The following is a 21,473-nucleotide window of genomic DNA, read 5'->3' as shown; positions in this document are numbered from 1 at the left end:
GAAGTCTAAGATCAAGGTGCTGACAGGTTCAGCGTCTGGTGAGGGCCTACTTCCTGGTTCATAAATGGCTGTCTTTTAGCTATAACCCAACATGGCAGAAAAGGCAAGGGAGCTATCTGGAGTCTCAAATAAGGTCACTAATCCCATTCATGAGGGCTTCATCCTTGTGACCTAATCACCTCTAAAGACCCCACCTCCAAATACCATCACATGGGAAATTAGGTTTCAACATAGGAATGGGGGGAGACAGAAACATTTGGTCTATGGTACCCTATAATAGATTGAATTTCTTAATATAAAAACAGTTTATTAATAAATAAAAGACAAATCTAATGCAAACATACACATACCAGGGTAACTAATGAGGTAAGGCCAATCACATCTTATGACCTGTCTTCTACCTTGTATTGTCTATGCTTATCCATCTCTCTATAATTAAGTAGGCCCCTAATGTCTTTTTTAAATTTTTAATTAAATTTGTTGGGTTGACATTGGTTAATGAAATTATATGTTTTTAAGTATGTAGTTCTATATTATATCATCTGTGTGTTGCATTGTGCATACCACCCAGAATCAAATCTTCCATCACCATATATTTGACCCCCTTTGCCTTTTGCTACCACTTCCCCACCCCCCTTTCCCTCTGGTAACCATACTGTTGTCTGTGTCTGTAAGTTTGTCTTGTTTGCTCATTTGTTGCTCTCAGCCTAATGCTTTGAAGCAAGATAGAAAAGGTTTATTCCATCTTGCCCTTTCTTCATAAAAGGAGCTGATTTCTTGGGTGGTTCACTGTATAAAGCCTACAGTATATAGAACTGTACCTTAAATGTTTGTATAAAAGATAGTTAAGTGTTCGTATAAAGCAGTGTGCCTGAAAACACTATTTCTCCCTTCCTCCAATAATGGACTAAAATTGCTAATAGATTCATTAAGAGGTCTAGCAAATCTATAAAAGAGAAAGTTCCATTATAAAAATGGGCAAAGAAGATGAATATTCAGTGCAAAACACTGTAATTAACCAATAAACATAAAATTGGAATGCTGATTATCAAAAGTAATGAGGATTATGAATTTAAGCCAACCAAGAACTGTCCTTTTTTAGTAGACTTTATTTTTAGAGCAGTTTTAGGTTCACAAAAAAAAAATTGAGGTATAGAGATTCCCACATACCTCCTGTCGCCACCCATACATAGCCTCACTCACTATCAACATCTGGCTCCAGAATAGTACATTTGTTACAATTGATGATCCTCTATTGATACATCATTATTACCCAAAGTTCATAATTATATTAGGGTTCACGTTTAGTATTGTATATTCTATGAGTTTTGACAAATGTATCCATTAGAATAGTTTCACTGCCCTGAAAATCCTCTGCTCAGCCTATTAATCCCTCCTTATCCCCTAACGCCTGGACACCACTGATCTTTCTACTGTCTCCATAGTTTTGCCTTTTCCAAATAAAACTCCATAGCATATTTAAAAGTTGCTAAGGGAGTGAATCTTAAAAGTTTTCATCACACACAAAAAATTGTAACTATGGTGACAGATGTAAACTAGACTTATTGTGGTGATCATTTCACAATCTACGTAAATACTGAATCATATTGAACATCTGAAACTAATATTATATGTCAATTATACTTCAATTTTAAAAAACAAGAGGTAGAAAAGACTACATAGTGAGAAACGTGACTTTAAAAAACCAGGAAATTACAAACACGTGCTGGCAAGGGTGTGGTGAAAAGGGAACCCTTGTGTATTAGTGGGAATGCAGACTGGTGCAGCCACAGTGGGAAACAGTATGGAAAAGCCTCCAAAAATTAAAATGAAACTGTCTTATGACCCAGTGATTCCACTTCTGGGTATATATCCAAAGACATCCAAAACACTAATTTGAAAGAACATATGCACCATATTTACAATAGCCAAGCTATGGAGTCAATCCAAGTGCTCATCAATAGACAAGTGGATAAAGAAGTGGTGGCACAGAATCAATGGAATATTATTTGGCCATAAAAAGGCATGAAATCTTACCACTTACAACAACATGGATGGACCTGGTATGATAAGTGAAATAAGTCAGTCAGAGAGAGACAAATACCACATGATTGCACTTATAGGTGAAATCTAAAGAACACTATAAATGGCCCTAACCAGTTTGGCTCAATGGACAGAGCGCTGGCCTGCGGACTGAAGGGTCCCAGGTTCGATTCCGGTCAAGGGCATGTACCTTGGTTGCCGGCACATCCCCAGTTGGGGGTGTGCAGGAGGCAGCTGATCGATGTTTCTCTCTCATCGATGTTTCTAACTCTCTATCCCTCTCCCTTCCTCTCTGTAAAAAATCAATAAAATATATTTTAAAAAATAAATAAAGAAAGAACACTATAAATGAACATACACAACAGAAACAGACTCATAGATACAGAGAACAGACGAATGGTTGCCAGAGGAGAGGGGAGTTGAGGGACTGGGTGAAAAAGATGAAGGGATTGAGAAGTACACATTGACAGTTATAAAATAGTCATGGGGATGTAAAGTACAACATAGGGAATATAGTCAATAATCCTATATCGCTACGATGTGCACTGACCACCAGGGGGCAGATGCTTCAACTGGTAGGTTAGCTTGCTGCTGGGGTCTGGCCAATCCGGCCTGGGCAAGATGGCCCTGGAGCCCTCCCCGGGTCCCTCCCTAGCCCCAATCGTGCACCGGTGGGATCCCTCACCCTAGCCTGCACCCTCTGGCAATCTGGGACCCTTAGGGGGATGTCAGAGAGATGGTTTCAGCCTGATCCCTGCAGGCCAGGCCAAGGGACCCCACCAGTGCACAAATCTGTGCACCGGGCCTCTAATATTGTAATAACTATGTATGGTACCAGGTGGGTACTAGAAATATTGTGGGGAACACATAAAGTATGTGATTGTCTAACCACTATATTGTAACACAAAATAATATTGAATGTAAACTGTAATTGAAAAATAAAATTTTGCCTGGCTGGTTGTTCAGTGGTTAGAGTGTTGGCCCATGCACCAAAGGGTCTTGGTTTTGATTCCCAGTTAAAGGGAAGTACCTGGGTTGTGGGGTTGCTTTCAGTCAGGGTGCATGCCAGAGGCAACCAGTAGATGTGTCTCTCTCACATTGATGTTTCCCTCTCCCTCCCTTTCACTCTTCTCTGAAGAGCAATGGAAAAGATATTCTCAGGTGAGGATTAACAAAAAAACAAAAAAGAAAATTTAAAAATGACCTGTTTGAAAAAACTTTTACTTTGCAAAAAAGAAAACCGAGGAAATTGACATTGGTACAAGCCACAGTGCTTAGTCATTTTTCACCAGTTTTTTTATGTACCTGTATATATACCTTCCTTGGAACACTGCATGGGAACGTATGCTTGAAGGACCAACAAAATGGACATGACAACCACTTACCAGGAAACATTTTTATGTAAAACCACTGAACAGCAGGCATAGGGACTTATAGCAAGTCATGATGAGGAATTTATCAGATTTATTATGAAATGTCCCTCAGTGAAGAACTTAAGGCTTTAGTCTTCCTCTTTTGTCACTTTTTATTCAGCATACTCCCAGTGAATGGAGAAATTTTCACAGTATGTTTTCTGTTGAGTCTTCTGTTCAAGTAGTTTTCATTAATAATTAATCAATTAAACCATATTAAATAACTGCTTTGTCCCAGGCTTTTGTCGAAGGTCTGAATAAGATGAATGAGAAATCCTTCTCCTTGAAATCTATGGTTGTATTATCTGGGACACAAACACTTACTCATAAAATCATGTGTAACAGTGGAGTTTGTATCAGGTAGTGGCACCAAGTCAGAAAGGGTAGATTGAGCAATGATAGACAGGATGTGTTTGGTTCGGGGGCGGGGGGCGGTGGTCAATAAATCCCCCAACGTGAAGCGATGCTTTAACTGGTGATTAGTTTCAAGTTTGACTGGAGATAAAAGGGCCCAGGTAGATTTTTTTTTTAATCCTGCAAATAATCTTTCTTGAGGTGCAGATTGGATCTATACTTGCTCTCTGATTTCAAAATCCTATTTCAAAACTGTGCTATGCTCATTAGATTTCATGGGAGGGGCTCTTTGTAACACTTAACAGCTTAGACTTAAAATATATGTAAGACATTTAAACAGCATCCCCAATTTCCCCTCTCACTGTCCCATATTACTGGTGAGAAAGAAGAAAATAGTCCCTGACATGGGAGCTGGCCTTGCCCTCACAGCTAGTCCTATCGCAGTTCTCCTGTAATCAGAGACAAATTCACAGAACAACATCCAACAAGGCTCCTCTGATAGTGATAAAAGGAGACAAAAAGGCCACTGCGTTATCTTGTATGAAACACAAAATATGAATGTTGTCCAAGTCTCAGAAATGAACAAATATCCCACTCTCCTAGCTAATATGAGGTATAGCTGCTGCTCCACCTCCAATACAGCTCTAGATTGGTTATAATCTAGTACAGTTTTGCAATGTTAACTATAAATATATCTTGTCTTAGATACGTATGACTTATACTTGTCTCCTCTAATAACAATTCTCAATATTGTCTATCCCAAATCCAGAATAATAAAACTATTAAAATGTCTTTCATGCCAAAACTATCTTTAGGTTTCCTGAAATGGCCATTAAGGAATACAAACATTTGCTCTTCAATCCCACAAAAGAAAGGACAATAAGAATAAATTTTTCTGCCCTACCTGGGTTAGCTCAGGGTGGATAGAGCATCAGCCTGCGGACTGAAGGGTCCCAGGTTTGATTCCAGTCAAGGGCACATGCCTGGGTTGCGGGCACAATCCACAGTGGGGGCATGCAGGAGGCAGCCAATCAATGATTCTCATCATTGATGTTTCTATCTCTCTCTCCTTCCTTCTTCCTCTCTGAAATCAATAAAAATATATTTTTTAAAAAGAATAAAATTTTCTAACTTTTAATTTATGTTATATTATCAGAAAAAAACTAAAGAAAATTAATAGAATTCTAGAATTATGATTATCAAAGCTCTCAAAAACCCTCGAACTTCCTAGGTCCAAAGTACTGACATTAGCTCTGATGACAATAACATCAAACCTCTCAAGGACCCAAATGTTAATAAAAGGTTGCCTTGTGCATTTGGAAATTTCACTTCCAATCCCAGATTCTACTCAATTACAGGCTAATGTGACTGAATATTTTAGGAGACTCATAAAATATCTCCAGTTACGTGACAATCGGAAACAAAGTACATTTTCAACGGTCCTGTCCAGCACCCGCCACCTTGAGCTTTGGTCTTCTGAAACAGGCAACAGAAGTAAACCTTCCCTTGAGACTTGATAAATATCTTGTCACTTGGTACCTTCAACAAGTGACATATCAGTAAAACTCCAAGGTATTGATACTTAGATTTTTTTTAACGTGTATAAAACTTTTTACTTAAAAGATGCCATCACTTCCTCCCACAACTACTGAACATCCATTTCATCAGAATACCTTAAACCAAGCATATCAAACTCAAAGGCTAACATGGGCCAAATAAACAAGGTTTAAGTTATGTGGGCCACGAAAAAAAATGAAAGCTTCAATTTTCATAAAAACGTAGGTTTATTTCAATGGAGATATGCTGAATACAAAGGGCTGAAATAAATGAGTCATCGTTAACATAAAATAATAGAACATGTTAATAAAAATTAATATTTTTCTTGAACATTAACTTACCAGACACTGAATAACTGCACAGATTAATAAGCGTAACGCAAATAAACCTATTTTTCTTGATCTCCAAAAGCGAAATATTTCCTGTTACACACACCAAACAAGTCAGTCTAAGACTTTAAATGATGTGGCCATCGGCTGCTAAAATATTCACTGCTAGTATTAGTGGAGAGAAATGGTGCACCTGTGTGTAAGGCGCATAAGGGAAATGAATGCAACACAATTATAGTAATCAGTCATTAGCAATTGTTGTAGTTCGTTATTAATAACTAGGGGCCCGGTGCATGAAGTCTCGTGCACACGAGTTGGGTCCCTCAGCCTGATCTGCATCCTCTCCAATCTGGGAGCCCTCAGGGGAGCCCTCTCCAATCCTGGAATTTCTGTCTGTCTTTGCAATCATGTGAGCGAATTGTCTGAGACCCCAACCCAGTTTGGTTTTGTGCTCACAGAATAGTAGAGGTCTTTTTTTTTCGTTGCTCCATTGGTGGAGATTTCCTAGAAGTTGCAGGATATCTTCCCTTTAACTTTTCCTAGACACTCTGACTTTCCTTACGTCTCTCACCTTTGCTCTCCATCCATCCCTCACCCGCAACAGTAACTTGCTCCAGGCTCACTTTGCTCTAGTGCAGCTGTGGGCAAACTACAGCCCGCGGGCCAGATCCGGCCCGTTTGAAATGAATTAAAAAAAAAAGACCATACCCTTTTATGTAATGATGTTTACTTTGAATTTATATTAGTTCACACAAACACTCCATCCATGCTTTTGTTCCGGCCCTCCGGTCCAGTTTAAGAACCCATTGTGGCCCTCGAGTGAGAAAGTTTGCCCACCCCTGCTCTAGTGTCTAGGACAGTGGTTCTCAACCTTCTGGCCCTTTAAATACAGTTCCTCATGTTGTGACCCAACCATAAAATTATTTTCGTTGATACTTCATAACTGTAATGTTGCTACTGTTATGAATCATAATGTAAATATCTGATATGCAGGAGGGTCTTAGGTGACCCCTGTGAAAGGGTCGTTCGACCACCAAAGGGGTCATGACCAATAGGTTGAGAACCACTGGTCTAGGAGATTCCACAATGCATCTGCCACCAGAACTACGATTCCCAGCATTCCTGGTGCTCCCCATGCTCTGGGCTTCCGCATCCAGTCCAGGGGCTGCCACCAGAACTGCAATTCCCAGAATTCCTGGTGCTCCCTGAGCTCTTGGTTTTTTTCGCTGTCCCATGCTGCCCCCTGGTCATATGCGGTGCCCACAGGCCCACCACAGTGACACGGAGGGCATTTCTGCCCCACCCCTGGCTGCTCAGTGCCTGCGCATATAGGCCTGAAGTGGCCAGGGGTCGTTCCAGGACCCCAGCTGCTTTGGGCCTACACGTGGGCCTACAGGTTCAGAGTGGCCTGGGTCCCAAGGACACCTGTCCCTGGGCCCTAGGCTGCTTGGTGCTGCGTGCGTGCAAGCGGCCACCCTGCCCTCAGCTGCTCGGTGCCTGCATATACAAATTAACCCGCCATCATTGTTGGGTTAATTTGCATACTCACTCCTGATTGGCTGGTGGGCATCGCAAAGGTACAGCCAATTTGCATCTTTCTCTTTTATTAGTGTAGATCAGGGGTCCTCAAACTTTTTAAACAGGAGGCCAGTTCACTGTCCCTCAGACCGTTGGAGGGCCGGACTATAGTTTAAAAAAAAACTAGTCGGCTGCTAAGCAACAGGCAGTGGTGGCAAAAATGCCCAGCGGGCCGGATAAATGTTTTCGGCAGGCCACATGTGGCCCACAGGCCATAGTTTGAGGACCCCTGGTGTAGATTATGCATAACAGGATTTTGTAAAAATTAAGTTACAAAATTTATATTAAAATGTTTCTTACATACCATTATATTGGCAGGGCTGCAAAAGTATTCATTGTGGGCAACATGAGGCCCACAGGCCGCGAGTTTGACATGCTTGCTTTAATCTGAAGATTCTTAGGAATCCTGCAGAAGTCGCTGACTGCAAGTAGACAGCTTCTGCCCAAGACAACAAAACAAGCTGCTGACTTCAGAAGTGGATAGTTTCCAACCAAGATGACGGAATGAGATTTTTTTTCAACATCCTTTTCTGTCCCTTTGACCTGTAATATCACCTAGTATTACACTTTTATACCTTAAATAACACTAATGTCACCTCCCTTATCTTCATCCTATTATTTTTTAACCTCTCTGGTCCTCTTCTGCCACATATGGGGGAAAAATTATCCTATGTGTTTTTTTCCCAGGCCATAGCTATTGCTCTGAATTTAACTAATTGCTGGATCAAACAACCTCCACCAGACCCTGCTGACAGTAATTTATATCAAAAATACCAAGAAACCTCCAAATTACTGCCCCTTAAACATCTCAGAAGGCAGAATCCCTTTTATAGGCCCCTTCTGGTATCTAAGCTTCCCTCATATATCATTAATCCTAACCTTAAGCCCTTTAGAAATGGAACATGACCTTAGATTATGGGAATGCTTCTTTTAAGATTATTGTAATACAATTGGCAAGACCTAGCCCATCAAAAGTAGACAATAATATTGAGGCTTTCCCACAACAGTCAATTCATTCTCTGCAGAAAACACATCATCCTGTTTTGCTGAATTTTTAGCTTCACCCTAGAAATTCACCTGGAGGGACAACAGACTGGCTTACTCCTGTTGCAATAAATGATACTTATACTCCCAATACAGTTTACCCTCAACTAGGATACTACATTTTATATGGACAGGCTTACACCCGTCTGCCATACACAAATGTATCCTGTGTATTCAGGATAATTGAGAGCTCCCCCCTCTTTGTTAGAGGAATTGTTCTGTCTTCTTTTAAAAATTAATTTATTTTCCACTTACGGTTGATATACAATCTTATATTAGTTTCAAGTTTACATTGTGTGACACTTTTAGTTATTTAAAAGTACTGTCACTTCAGTGGATTATTTTTCTCTGGGAAAAATACCCAGAAACCTCCAAATTACAGTACACAGAATCTTATTTTTTTAAAAAACACCAGAGGCATAACTGACTCTATTTTCATGCACACTACATAAGTTAAAATTCCCCTGTTAGGGATAAGATCACTAGCAAACATGGCCCCAAACTTGCCTCAGACCCTAACAAAAATCATAAGTAACACAACTTCAACTCAGAAAAACAAACTAGCATAAACCCATTACTTAGGATTGTTATGGGCAATCCCATAGTCCTTGATTACCTCTTAATTAGCCAAGGGGGAATTTATGCTAGAACAAACACTCCTTGCTGTACCTATTGTGAAAGTTAACGAATATATCAGTCCCCACAAAATGGAGGCTGCCCTGTGGCCTAGCCTGGATCACAAATCTAAACCTAAGTCACCCTGCCCTTAAGAGAAACACCTGTCAAAGAAACCTAACATACTCCAGTCATAACCCTGCAATTCAGCTTTAGCTATTTACCCTAGGAAATAGAGCCTGCTAGCTCTAGAAGGAAATCCCTGACCTCCTAGCCCCGTGGTCAGCAAACTGCGGCTCGTGAGCCACATGCGGCTCTTTGGCCCCTTGAGTGTGGCTCTTCCTAAGCCTTAGGACAGTGATGGCGAACCTATGACACGCGTGTCAGAGGTGACACGCCGCGAACTCATTTTTTTGGTTGATTTTTCTTTGTTAAATGGCATTTATATATATAAAATTAATATCAAAAATATAAATCTTTGTTTTACTATGGTTGCAAATATCAAAAAATTTCTATATGTGACACGGCACCAGAGTTAAGTTAGGGTTTTTCAAAATGCTGACACGCCGAGCTCAAAAGGTTCGCCATCACTGCCTTAGGAGTACCCTAATTAAGTTAATAACAATGTACCTACCTATATAGTTTAAGTTTAAAAAATTTGGCTCTCAAATTTCAATCGTTGTACTGTTACTATTTGGCACTGTTGACTAATGAGTTTGCCGACCACTGTCCTAGCCAATCCTTCCCCATGTCCACATCGCCTCTTCCAACATTCTATAAACTCACTCTTCCAAAAGCCACAGGAAGAGCCCTCTGCTGCTACTGCTGTGAGCACTGTACTCCCCAATCGTTACTAAATTGTTTCATGTTAGTCATTTGATAGTTTTGGCAATGAGGTGACACTCAAAGACTCCTGAAGACTCTGGGAACCACTTCCAGATGCAGGTGAAGATACCCCCAGAGCCCTCTTCAGTTACTCTCCAGGATCAAAGGTTCTCAGATGGAGCTCCATATTTTGCATTTTGAGCTATTTGAGTTTCTTTGTCCTAATCCTTCCAGGTGGAAACTTGGGAGTGGGACAGACTTTAAATTTTGACATGGACTTCACCTACACCGGCGGTTCTCAACCTGTGGGTCGTGACCCCTTTGGGGGTCTAACGACCCTTTCACAGGGGTGGCCTAAGACCATCGGAAAACACATATATAATTACATATTGTTTTTGTGACTAATCACTATGCTTTAATTATGTTCAATTTGTAACAATGAAATTGGGGGTCACCACAACATGAGGAACTGTATTAAAGGGTCGCAGCATTAGGAAGGTTCAGAACCACTGACCTACACGGTCAGCACCTTTGGGCTGTTGTTGGTTTGTTGGTTTTTCTACACATAAGAGAAAGTTTATTGCCAGAGGGAAGGGGGCAGGGTCTGGGTGGAGGCGGGCAAGTGGGGGGGGGGGGGGATGGCGACATCTTTAATAGTATCAACAATACAAATAAAGTTTAAAAAAAGAAAGTGAGAGTGACGTCAGAGGAACGGCAATGTGAGACATCCCCTTGGCCTCTCTCCCTGACATTTCAACCAGTTAACCAGCTATAATTCAACACAGAATTCCCTACTCAACACAGAGGTATGGGCATTGAAACATTTACTGGTGGGCAACTGGGAATTAATGGGGGGCTGAGAAGAGAGAAAACCTCAGACAGCCCATAGACACAGCCCTGCACCAGAAGCTCGAGGCTTGGCCTGGAGAGGGAAGAAAGCCAGAAGTAGCAGGCGCTTCCTTGGGCAGGGAAGAACAGAGAGCTGGGGAGGGAGGAGGGAGGGGCTTTCAGCAGGGCAAGCTGAGCCAGCAGACACCTAACAGAGCATGGGGTTCTGCCATGTGGCTCTCCACTGTTGGGCTGGGCAATGGTGTTTCAGACAAAGAAATGGAACCACAGAGCCCTGCCACCATTAGGACTGCCAAAACGCAAATCCTGTTGCCCTTGGTGTCAGGTAGAGGAGCATATTATCTGTAAACCAAGAGCTATTACAGTAGAACTGCTGTTTCCCTCTGTGACTGATCCCCAAGTTGGGTGCTTGGGGTGGGACCCCATGGAGGTCAGGGGTCCCATCATGGTGAGGACAAAAACAAACCCTACCCCCAAACAGCATGGCTGTACTTTCTTATGGAAGCAGTGGTCAAGTCCGGGAGATCAGAGATTAAAAAAATCAAATCTTGTGATTCAGCGCCATCTACTGGAAAGCAGTAGAAAGACCTCTTCAGAGAAAGCTGCTGTATACCTAGTAGGCCATTAATATAGGGCCGTGGTTGGCAAACTGCGGCTCTTTGGCCCTTTGAGTGTGGCTCTTCCTAAGCCTTAGGAGTACCCTAATTAAGTTAATAACAATGTACCTACCTATATATTTTAAGTTTAAAAAATTTGGCTCTCAAACGAAATTTCAATCGTTGTACTGTTGATATTTGGCTCTGTTGACTAATGAGTTTGCCAACCACTATATAGGAGAACAGCAAATACCATAAATAACCATAGTAGCAAGGATGATCAGAAAGAAAATGAAAAATCCCCATAAAGCAAGCCGGAACACATGGAAATATGTGATATAAGTCAGCAGTCACCAACCAGTGGTCCGAAAGGCTGGCGACTGCTGGTTTAAGGAAACCTTCAGAGCAACCAGTGGTCCACGGACTGGTGGTCCATGAGGTCTGGAAGGTTGGTGACCACTAATATAAATGACAGAGGTTTCAAGATTGCAGTACTGAAAGTACTCAATGAGATGTGAGAAAAATACAGACAAGCAATTCAATGCACTTAAAAAACAAATCAACAAACAAAATGAGTACTTTACCAAAGGTATTGAAACTTTAAAAAAGAACCAATCAGAAATCCTGAAAATGAAGCATACAGTTGAGGCGATTAAGAGTAAAGTACTAGAGAACCAATTTGTCCCATATCCAAGTCAGCTGCCAGAGTGATTAGAGGGTGAAAAGGAATACCTGGGAGAGTTCAGAATAAATTTTAAAAAGCAAAAGAAAGGAGGAAGGAAAGGAAGGAGGAGAGAAGGAAAGAAAGAAAGAAAGAAAGAAAGAAAGAAAGAAAGAAAGAAAGAAAGAAAGAAAAAGGGAAAATGGAAAAAAAGAGATTCAAGGAATAGCAAATTTGCTAGTTACCACTTCATCATACGTCAGAAGTTCTGAATTAAAAGACATTGAGCTAATAGTTATTCTCTCAATGAAGCTCTGTTACAAGTAGTTAAAATAATATTCTTCCCCATTTTATGGTTTAGTTTCAAAAGGAGAACATTAACATACCTAGGCAGGAAAGGATGCGAAAATGGCAGCCAAATAGTCAGACATGTTATGCAAATCATCCCAGAGCCAGACTGAAAATACAATGAGGCCTTGACTTACGAGTTTAATTCGTTCCGTGACGGAGCTCGTAACTCAAATTACTCATATGTCAAATCTTAAAGTGAACGAGTGAGACACGTGATGCTGGGCTGATGTTGTGGCGTTCACTGTGATGTTCGCTGCGCCAACTAGCGGTGGGGTATCTGAAGCTGGCTCATAACCCGAATTTTAGCTCGCAACTCAAAGAAAAAAATCGGCCAAGAGACGGCTTGTATCTCGAAAAACTCGTTAGTCGGGACACTCGTAAGTCAGGGCCCCACTGTACAATTAAATTGGAGAACATTCACCTGGAATTACCAACTGGGGGCCAGCTGAGGATGAGCTATATCAAGGAAGGACAGAAAACACCTGGAGACCAGTTAGGTCGGGCAAGGTCACAAAAGGAGCTGAGCCAGCTTCCAGGGGCAGCAAGCTGAGAGTGAGGAGGGAGCTCCTGGCTACCGGAGGGTCTGTTCCCTCAGAAGATAGAAGCCTGGAACCCAGGCTGGACTCCACAGCCAGGGGCACCAGAGCCTAGACCAGCTGCCCACAAAATATCCAGCCAGGAAAGGCTGCAGGACTGCTGGTCGCAGGAGAGCCTGGAGCCTGTAGACACAAGGCTATAGGAGAGAAAGCCACAGTTTTGTTTTTTTAGTTTTGTTTTTAAACCCAGAGCACAGGAGTTTTCATTTGCAGCTACTCACCCAAGGCTTTGGTGCAGGGAAGGAGCCGCAGACTTGAGGTGCCTAAGGAGAGGCTGGGGCGGGCAGCATTGTGGGAAGATGTGGAACAGCGGCAGCCAGGATCATAGGATCCCAAACCGAAATGGCTATTTTTCCTGAGAAGAGCTAGCCACTCCCAGTAGCCACAGATAGGAAAAGAAAAAAATCCTGCCCTAGGTGATACAGCCCGTCCCACCCTCAGGAGCCCTGCATGCCACTCCCTGCATTTTGACCTTTTCAGAGAAAACAACAGCAGAGACAAATCCTATGGGTATGAACCATCTCAGGAGTGCCTGGGACTGGATTGGGGGAAGAACCATCCGCCTCACTAACTTGGGAACCAGACTGGTATTTTCCACGCATGGGAGAGCTGATAAAAACTTCAGATTTCCAGCCAACCACACTGGTCTCCATACAAGGATCTATGTCCAGCCGAGGGCAGAATATATTTTGAGCCACTCACGGAGGAGTAGCTCTGGTACAGGGAAACACCTACCACACTCTCTGATAGCTAAACAGCACCCACCACACATAAAGCCCTTTTAGAAACATACTTTTGAGTGATTAAGATTGACAGCTGGCTAGCAAGTGAAAGTGAAGCCTGGGGAAACATTGGAAGTTTGCTGACCCAGCCCTGGGCCCCATGCTGCTAACACACATACTTTAGCGGAGACAGACACAAACTGTGGATCAATGGATCACATGGAGCTTCAAGCAGGTTGCTGAAAGCCAAAGGGGGACAGTTCCTCACAGTGGTTAGCACCTAAGTACCTCACAAGAAGCCCAGAATTGGCAGAGAGAAGGATAGGATCCAATGGGAACTCCCATGGGACACTAAACTGCTGAAACAAATGCTACTTTACTTTTTTTCTCTTTTTCTCCTTTTCACTTTTTTCTTCCTATTTTTTGATAATTTTTATATGTTTTTTCTCTTTCCTTTCTTTTTTGACCTTTTACAATATATCTGCTTTATTGATTTGTTAGTGTTCTAGTCTCGGTTTTTTGTTCAGATATCTAATTTTCTTCTTTCCTTTACTCAAATTTTTTCTTTTCTTTACTACTCAATTTTTTTTCTTTATTATCTCTTCTCTTTTTCTCCTGTGTTTTCGTCTCTCTGCTTTCTCCTCTATTTTGGCTTCAATCAATTTTTTTCTTCTTTTCCTTTCGTTGCTTTTCTTTGAATTTTGTCCTCTTTTATTTTAAACCATTTCCTTCCCCTACTCCCCTAAGTCTTTATTCTTATTTTCTTTATATCATCTCTGCATCTATATAGTACTTTCCCACCCTTTTATGTGTGTGGGTTTTTTTTGTTTGTGCAATTTTTTGTTTGTTTTGTTTGGTCTTTCTTTTTTTCTATAGTTCTTGCCCTCTTTTCTCTTTGCTGATTCTCTCTTCCCCAGTAGTGGCTTTTGTTAGTACTGTAAGGGTCTTGTGTATGTTTTTGTTTTGTTTCCTGTTTTATTGTGTTGTATTTTGTTCTGTTCAATCGGCACCTCCACAACAGCTCACACAATATGGTCAGAGGTGAGCCACAGAGCCAACCTGAGAGGAGACTCCATCCATGAATGGGACAATAACATTCAAGACCCAACTACAACAGGAGAACCCAAATACCTAAAGTTAATGGCTACCCTAGAGCACCAGCTCAGGATATCTAAAAGACTGCACCACTAGGTCCCACAAAATACCTACTACAAAAGCCAACCAACAAGTCTTGGAGAAATAGCAGTTTGATCTGCTACAACAAAACAATACCAAAGGGGCAGCGAAAATGGGTAAACAAAAAAAACAACCCCCAAATGAAAGAAAATGAGGAATTTCCAGAAAAAATAACTAAATGAAATGGAAGCCAGCAATTTGTCAGATAAAGAATTTAGGAGGAACCAAGATAGCAGCACAGGTAAACGCCTGTACTTGCTGCCTCCCACAACCACATCAAAATTACAACTAAAATACACAACAACTATCCAGAACCGCGGGGAAGCTGGCTGAGTGGAAGTATTGCAACTAGAGAGGTAAAGAAGAAAGCGCATTGAAACTGGTGGGAGGTGTGGAGGCATGGAACAGGCTAGTCCGGCACCCAGATGTGCTGCTTTTTTAATCAGGAGGGAGGCCGCCTCTGCAGAGGCCACCTGCAAGAGCAAGGGGTCCCAGCATGATACCAGACCCCGAGTCCAGGGTCCCAAAGCTTGGGAAAGAAGTCCCTACTGGCAGTAAGAACTATGGGTTGTAAAAAACCAGTGTGTATTGGGGCTGAGTGACATACTGGCTGCTGGAGACCCAGCTGCTCCTCTTAAAAGGCCAGTACCACTACCTGAACTTAACAAGCTCCCGCTTGTTCTGAGCTCCAGTACTGGGCAAGGCCCTGGGGGACCCAGACACATATGTGGAGAAACTGGACTGTCTAAACCAGGGCAGGAACTCAGGGGAGGCTTTCTTCCAGATGGAGGTGCTCACAGAGGTCATTGGTCCTGTGCTGGGACCTCCCTGGTGCAGTGCTGACTGGCAGCCATTTCTGTTTGCTCTGCCCTGGAGATTCCCTGAGACCCACCTCATCCAATTTACAACCCCACCCAAGCTGTGCTCAGCAGCTTTTGCGTATGAATGGCCTGTCCTTTCTCAGCCTAAAACCTGTCAAACAAGCTGCAGCTGGGGCAGGGAGCCCCAAAGCTATCAATAACAGGCCCAAGGCCAGCACAAGCACCAGCCTGCCTTGCTTCACAGCTGAGCCTCATCTGGGCAATTTTAAACCCCATACAAAGAGGAGGAATCTTCAGATCTCTCTGTAGCGCCTGCTGGGTGGCCCCAGGCAGTGGCTGACTTTGCACTTCTCTGGACACTCAAGAGCCAGTGTACCAAGTGATCAGTGTGAGACCATACCAGATTAGAACTCTTCACATCCATAAGCGACACACTCAAGGGGCAGACTCAGTGAGCACCAAAGCCCCACTGAAGCAAGTCCTGCCCCATAAGGGTGTCTCCTGCACAGCTGTCCCATTGTAGTCACAGCTGATCATCACAGCCAATTGGCCTGGAGGTCAATTCCTCCCAGTGATACCAACAGCAATCAAGGCTCAACTACAAGACTGTGCACACAGCCCACCAAGGGGTGCACCAAGAGTGTCCACCTCAGGTGACTGGGGAAGCTGAGCCACTGGGCCCTATAAGGACACTTACTACACAAGGCCACTCTATCAACTCAAGGAGACGTAGCAGCTACCCAATACATAGAAACAAATACAGGGAAGCAGCCAAAATATGGAGACAAAGAAACATATCAGAAATGGAAGAAAGCAAACTACTGGATATAGAGTTCAAAACCACATTTATAAGGTTACTCAAGAATCTTCTAAAAACCTCTGAGGAACTTAGTGAGATCTTTAAGGATCTTAGGGAGAATGCCAATAAAATGGAAAAGGACCAGTCAGAAATTAAACATACACTAACTGAAATAAAGGGTAATATACAGGAATTCAACAGTAGAGTAGAGGATCCCAAGAATCAAGTCAATGATTTGAAATACGAAGAAGCAAAAAACACCCAACTGGAAGAGCATAAAGAAAAAAGAATCCAAAAATATGAAGATAGTGTAAGGAGCCTCTGGGACAACTTCAAGCATACCAACATTTGAATTATGGGGTTGCCAAAAGAATAGAGAGCAAGATATTGAAAACCAATTTGAAAAAATAATGACAGAAAAATTCCCCTACCTGGTGAAAGAAATAGACTTATAAGTCCAGGAAGTGCAGAGAACCCCAAACAAGAGGAATCCAAAGAGGAACACACCAAGACACATCATAATTAAAATGCCAAGTGCAAAAGACAAAGAGAGAAACATAAAAGCAGCAAGAGAAAAACAGTTACATACAGGGGAGTACCCATATGACTATCAGCTGATTTCTCAACAGAAACTATGCAGGCCAGAAGGAAGTGGCAGGAAATATTCACAGCGGTGAATAGCAAGAACCTACAACCAAGATTACTCTACCCAGCAAAGCTATCATTTAGAATTGAAGGTCAGATAAAAAACTTTACAGACAAGAAAAAGCTAAAGGAGGTTATGACCACCAAACCAGTATTATATGAAATGATGGAGGGTATTCTTTAAGAGGAAGAAGAAGAAAAGGGTAAAGATAAAAAATTATGAACAACAAAGTGACAACAAATACATATCTATCAACAAGTGAATCTAAAAATCAAATGAATAAAAAATCTGATGAACAGAATAAACTGGTGAATATAATAGAATCAGAAGCATGGAAATGGAGCAGACTGATAAATCTTGGGAGGAAGGGGCTGTAGGGGGTGCAGGAAGAGATGGGACAAAGATCTTATATGCATGTATGCAGTACCTATGGACGTGGACAGTGGGGTGGCAAAGGCCTGGGATGGGGTGGGAACTGGCTGGAGGGGGACTATGGGGGGAAAAAAGAGGGACATCTGTAATAATTTGAACAATAAAGATTAAAATAAAAAATAAATAAATAAACAAACAAAAACGTTTTGCAGGTGTAATATATTCTGTCACAAAACTTTCAAGAAAGTTTAAGAAACTAATACCTGAGTCTTTTTCAGACATGAAAATTATTTATTATCTTGGAAAATAAAATCTGCAGAGCCATATAAATGAAAATGATAATTTGCCAGGAAGTCTGCTTCTGTTCACATTTTCCTTCCATCTAACAAAATAATTTTCCATCATAGAACTCACTGTGATAAGACAGTATATACCTAGTTTGAACTCAACATTGCTGGACTTCTGTTCCAAGCTCTTTGATCTTTTCTTCCTTTTTGTGTATTTTGGCTTGAGCTTAGAATCAAGTTCTGAATTTTCCTTTTCCTGCAATGATCACCACCATTAATGTACACCTAAAAATATAGTTTTACAAAAGCTTCAAGTAGTATTATATATATATAAATCTCAGCCCCTCAGTCATGATTATTTTCATGACAATTTAGTACCCATGTGGAAATGAAGCTAGTGCTGGTGGTGATAATCCTATCTAATAAAGATGGAATATACAAATTGACCATCACTTCGCAACAAAGATGGTGGCGCCCATAGCCATAAGATGGCGGTGCCCAGTCCCCTCAGAACCACCAGAATCCCCCAGTCCTTTAAGCCCTCACCACGGGGGTGAGGTGCAAGCAGCGCCCCAGTCCCCTGCGGCGAGCAGACAGCAGGGCCCTGCTCGCCCCTTGCCATGGCACCGAGGGGTAAGCAGGCCCCCGCAGAGAGCAGAGAACCATGGGGAGCAGGCCTAAGCCATCAGTAGGACATCCCCTGAAGGCTCCCAGATTGGAGAAGGTGCAGGTCGGGTTGAGGGACCGCCCCCCTGCAGTGCACAAATTTCATGCACTGGTCCTCTAGTGGTTGTAATGGAGTAATATGTCCCCAACCAAAGGCAAACAAACCCATTTTTCACTCCTGAAAAAGAAAAACAATGTGTGAACCAAGCAGTTTTTTGTGATTTTTCATAGGCATTTTTACTGTTTTTCTGTTGAAATATAGATCTTAAAATTCGTGTAATTTTTAATGTTTCATGCTATATATTTAAGTTTAATGAATTACAAAAATAGACCTAAAATAAGATGTCCTCCTGATGAAAAGGGACAGATCCAAAGACTGAGAAACAGCGATCAGGCTATCAATCCCCAGAAGGAAAGTAGGGGAGGGTGGGGGTAAGGGGAAGAGATCAACCGAAGGACTTGTATACATGTATATAAGCCAAACCAATGGAGATGGACAACAGGGGGATGGGAGCATGAGTGTGCGGGGCAGGGGGGGAGGTTGGAGGTTAATGGGGAGGATGAGGACACATTTTGTAATACCTTAACTAATAAAAAAAAAATAAACATAAAAAAGATGTCCTCCAATAAGTGCATGGATAAATAAACTGTTATATCCACACAATGGATTAAAATAAATCAGTATTAAAAGAAATGAGTTATCATGTCAAGACATGGAGAAACCTTAAATGTATATTGCTAAATATAAGAAATTATATAATATTCTGGAAAAGGCAAACCTGTGCAGATAGTTCAAAGGTCCATGGTTGTGAGGGGTTCAAGGTAAGGAAGAGCAATGAATAAGTCAATAAAGCACAGAAGATTTTTAGGAAAGTAAAACTACTGTGTATGATACTATAATGATAGGCACATGTCATCATATATTTGTTAAACGCAGAATTTACAACACAAAGAATGCTAATGTGAACTAGGACTTTAGTTCATTATAATGTATTAAATGAGCTCATTAATTGTAAAAAATATATCATATTAATTCAATATATTAATAATAAGGGAAACTGGGAGTGGGGTGAGGAGTATATAAAAAATTTCTGTACTTATTCCTAAAAAGTCTAATAATTTTTTAAAAAGCTGTCAAGCAGTTCAACTTCACTATATTAAACCTTGATAAAAGATTGTACTTCTAGACTACTCAAACTGATGCACATTAACACAAATAAGAGTCTTTCTACTGCGCTGTGAATTGTCTGCCATGCAAAAAGAGGTGTTCTACAAAATCAGACATCAAAATGACATATTTGCCATAAATGCACTGTCCTTGACATGGCTAACCAAAACACTCGAATAAAATGTTAAAGGTGAGACTGTGAGCAGTTAAGATGCAGTGTTAAGAGAACATCTGGATGGTAGACATTCTTCTGTGATGACCTGTTTAGCCCCAACTTCAGTCAAGCAGGCAGGACTCTAAACAAGTCCAATCAAGCTTGAAGTCTTGGAATGAACACTGTCCAGTCCAGCCATAGAAAGATGACATTTATATATTGTTTGACCTTTGTTGTCAATGTCTTTTCAAGCCATTTTAGAATGTTATACACCCATCTGGATGATGCTATTATGTTCCTATCTAGAATTGTATTTTATATATATATATTCATAGAAGAAAGGGAGAGGGAGAGAGAGATAGAAACATCAATGAGAGAGAATCATTGATTGGCTGCCTCGTGCATGCCCCACACTGGGGATCAAGCCCACAACCCAGGCATGTGCCCTGACCGGGAATAGAATCATGACCTCCTGGTTCATAGGTGACGCTCAACCCCTGAGCCATGCCAGCTGAGCTAGAATTGTCTTTAGAGTTTTCAGAACAACCAAAGCTACTTTGACTGTCAATGTATGTTAATCCACAGAGTAGATTTGACCTTTAAAATTTTTAAATGTCATTCATATCCAAGTTTGAGGAAAAGATGTGAGTGATCTGGATAATGCTAGTGTTTGGGGTCAAACCTGAAATACTACTTTCTTATTCGTTTATTCATCCTTACTTGAGTCCTGGAAAATATCCCACAGCAGCTGATCCAAAACTTTTCTAGTCTATTTAAGTGTCCAACATACCCAAGAGCCTTCAGGGACAATAAATGAACTTATTTGCTAGCTCACTGAGAAGATGGAGATCCTCCAATGTGAGCTTGTTCTGGTTGACTGTTATCTACACGAAGATTTCTCTACTCCATACTCTCACCTCACTTCCTAAAGCGATCTCTATGTGTTTTGGGTGTTGTTGTTTTTTAAATTTTTTTAACTTAGTGCCCATACAAGTACATTCTCCAGTTTCCCTCTGAATATGGTTCATTGGTACATTTAAAGAGAGGCACTCAAACTTTCTACCTTTAATTTAAATTAGCTAAATAATCTATAACCACATATAGAATCAGCATGACCCAAATCCGAAATGTGTGATCTAAAAGAGGTCGTCTCAGAAGACCACTAATCTTATCTTGTTAATGATGAAGAGACTGAGATCCAAGGAGTGTAAGTATCTTCCTTAAAGCCACAGCCAATTACTGACAAAGCTAAGACTTCTTTTTATGACTTCTTTTACCTACTTTATATTGGCAGGGAGCCACTGGAAAAACATATATCCTTTTGTTTTAATTTGTAATGAGAAAAAAAAATAATCACACATGGAATTTTTTTGTTATTATTTTTCAGTGTTCCTATTCACAAAAGATATGCTTACACTCAAGCAGTGGTTCTCAACCTTCCTAATGCCGTGATCCTTTAATACAGTTCCTCATGTTGTGGTGACCCCCAACCATAAAATTATTTTCGTTGCTACTTCATAATTGTAATTTGCTACTGTTATGGATCGCAATGTAAATATCTGATATGCAGGATGTATTTTCATTGTTCGCGACCCACAGGTTGAGAACTGCTGGCCTTACAGAAAGCAGTGAGGGATAGTCATCATTTGCTCCATTCTTGTATCTGGTGACAGGGACAGCCCCAGATTAAGTGAATCCTAAGATTCTCAAAGGGAAATTTGAATGTGCTCCTTAAAAAAGAATATTAAATGCATAAAAGTTTATTAATCAAAAAGGATGTAATTTATTTCACCAACAAAACTGACAACTTCATGCAAACATTTTATACTCAAAATATTAGAATTTATTCTAG

This window comes from Myotis daubentonii, chromosome X, assembly GCF_963259705.1.
Source record: "Myotis daubentonii chromosome X, mMyoDau2.1, whole genome shotgun sequence".
NCBI lineage: Eukaryota > Metazoa > Chordata > Mammalia > Chiroptera > Vespertilionidae > Myotis > Myotis daubentonii.
The sequence above is the reverse complement of the archived record's forward strand: the minus strand, read 5'-3'. Positions refer to the sequence as shown.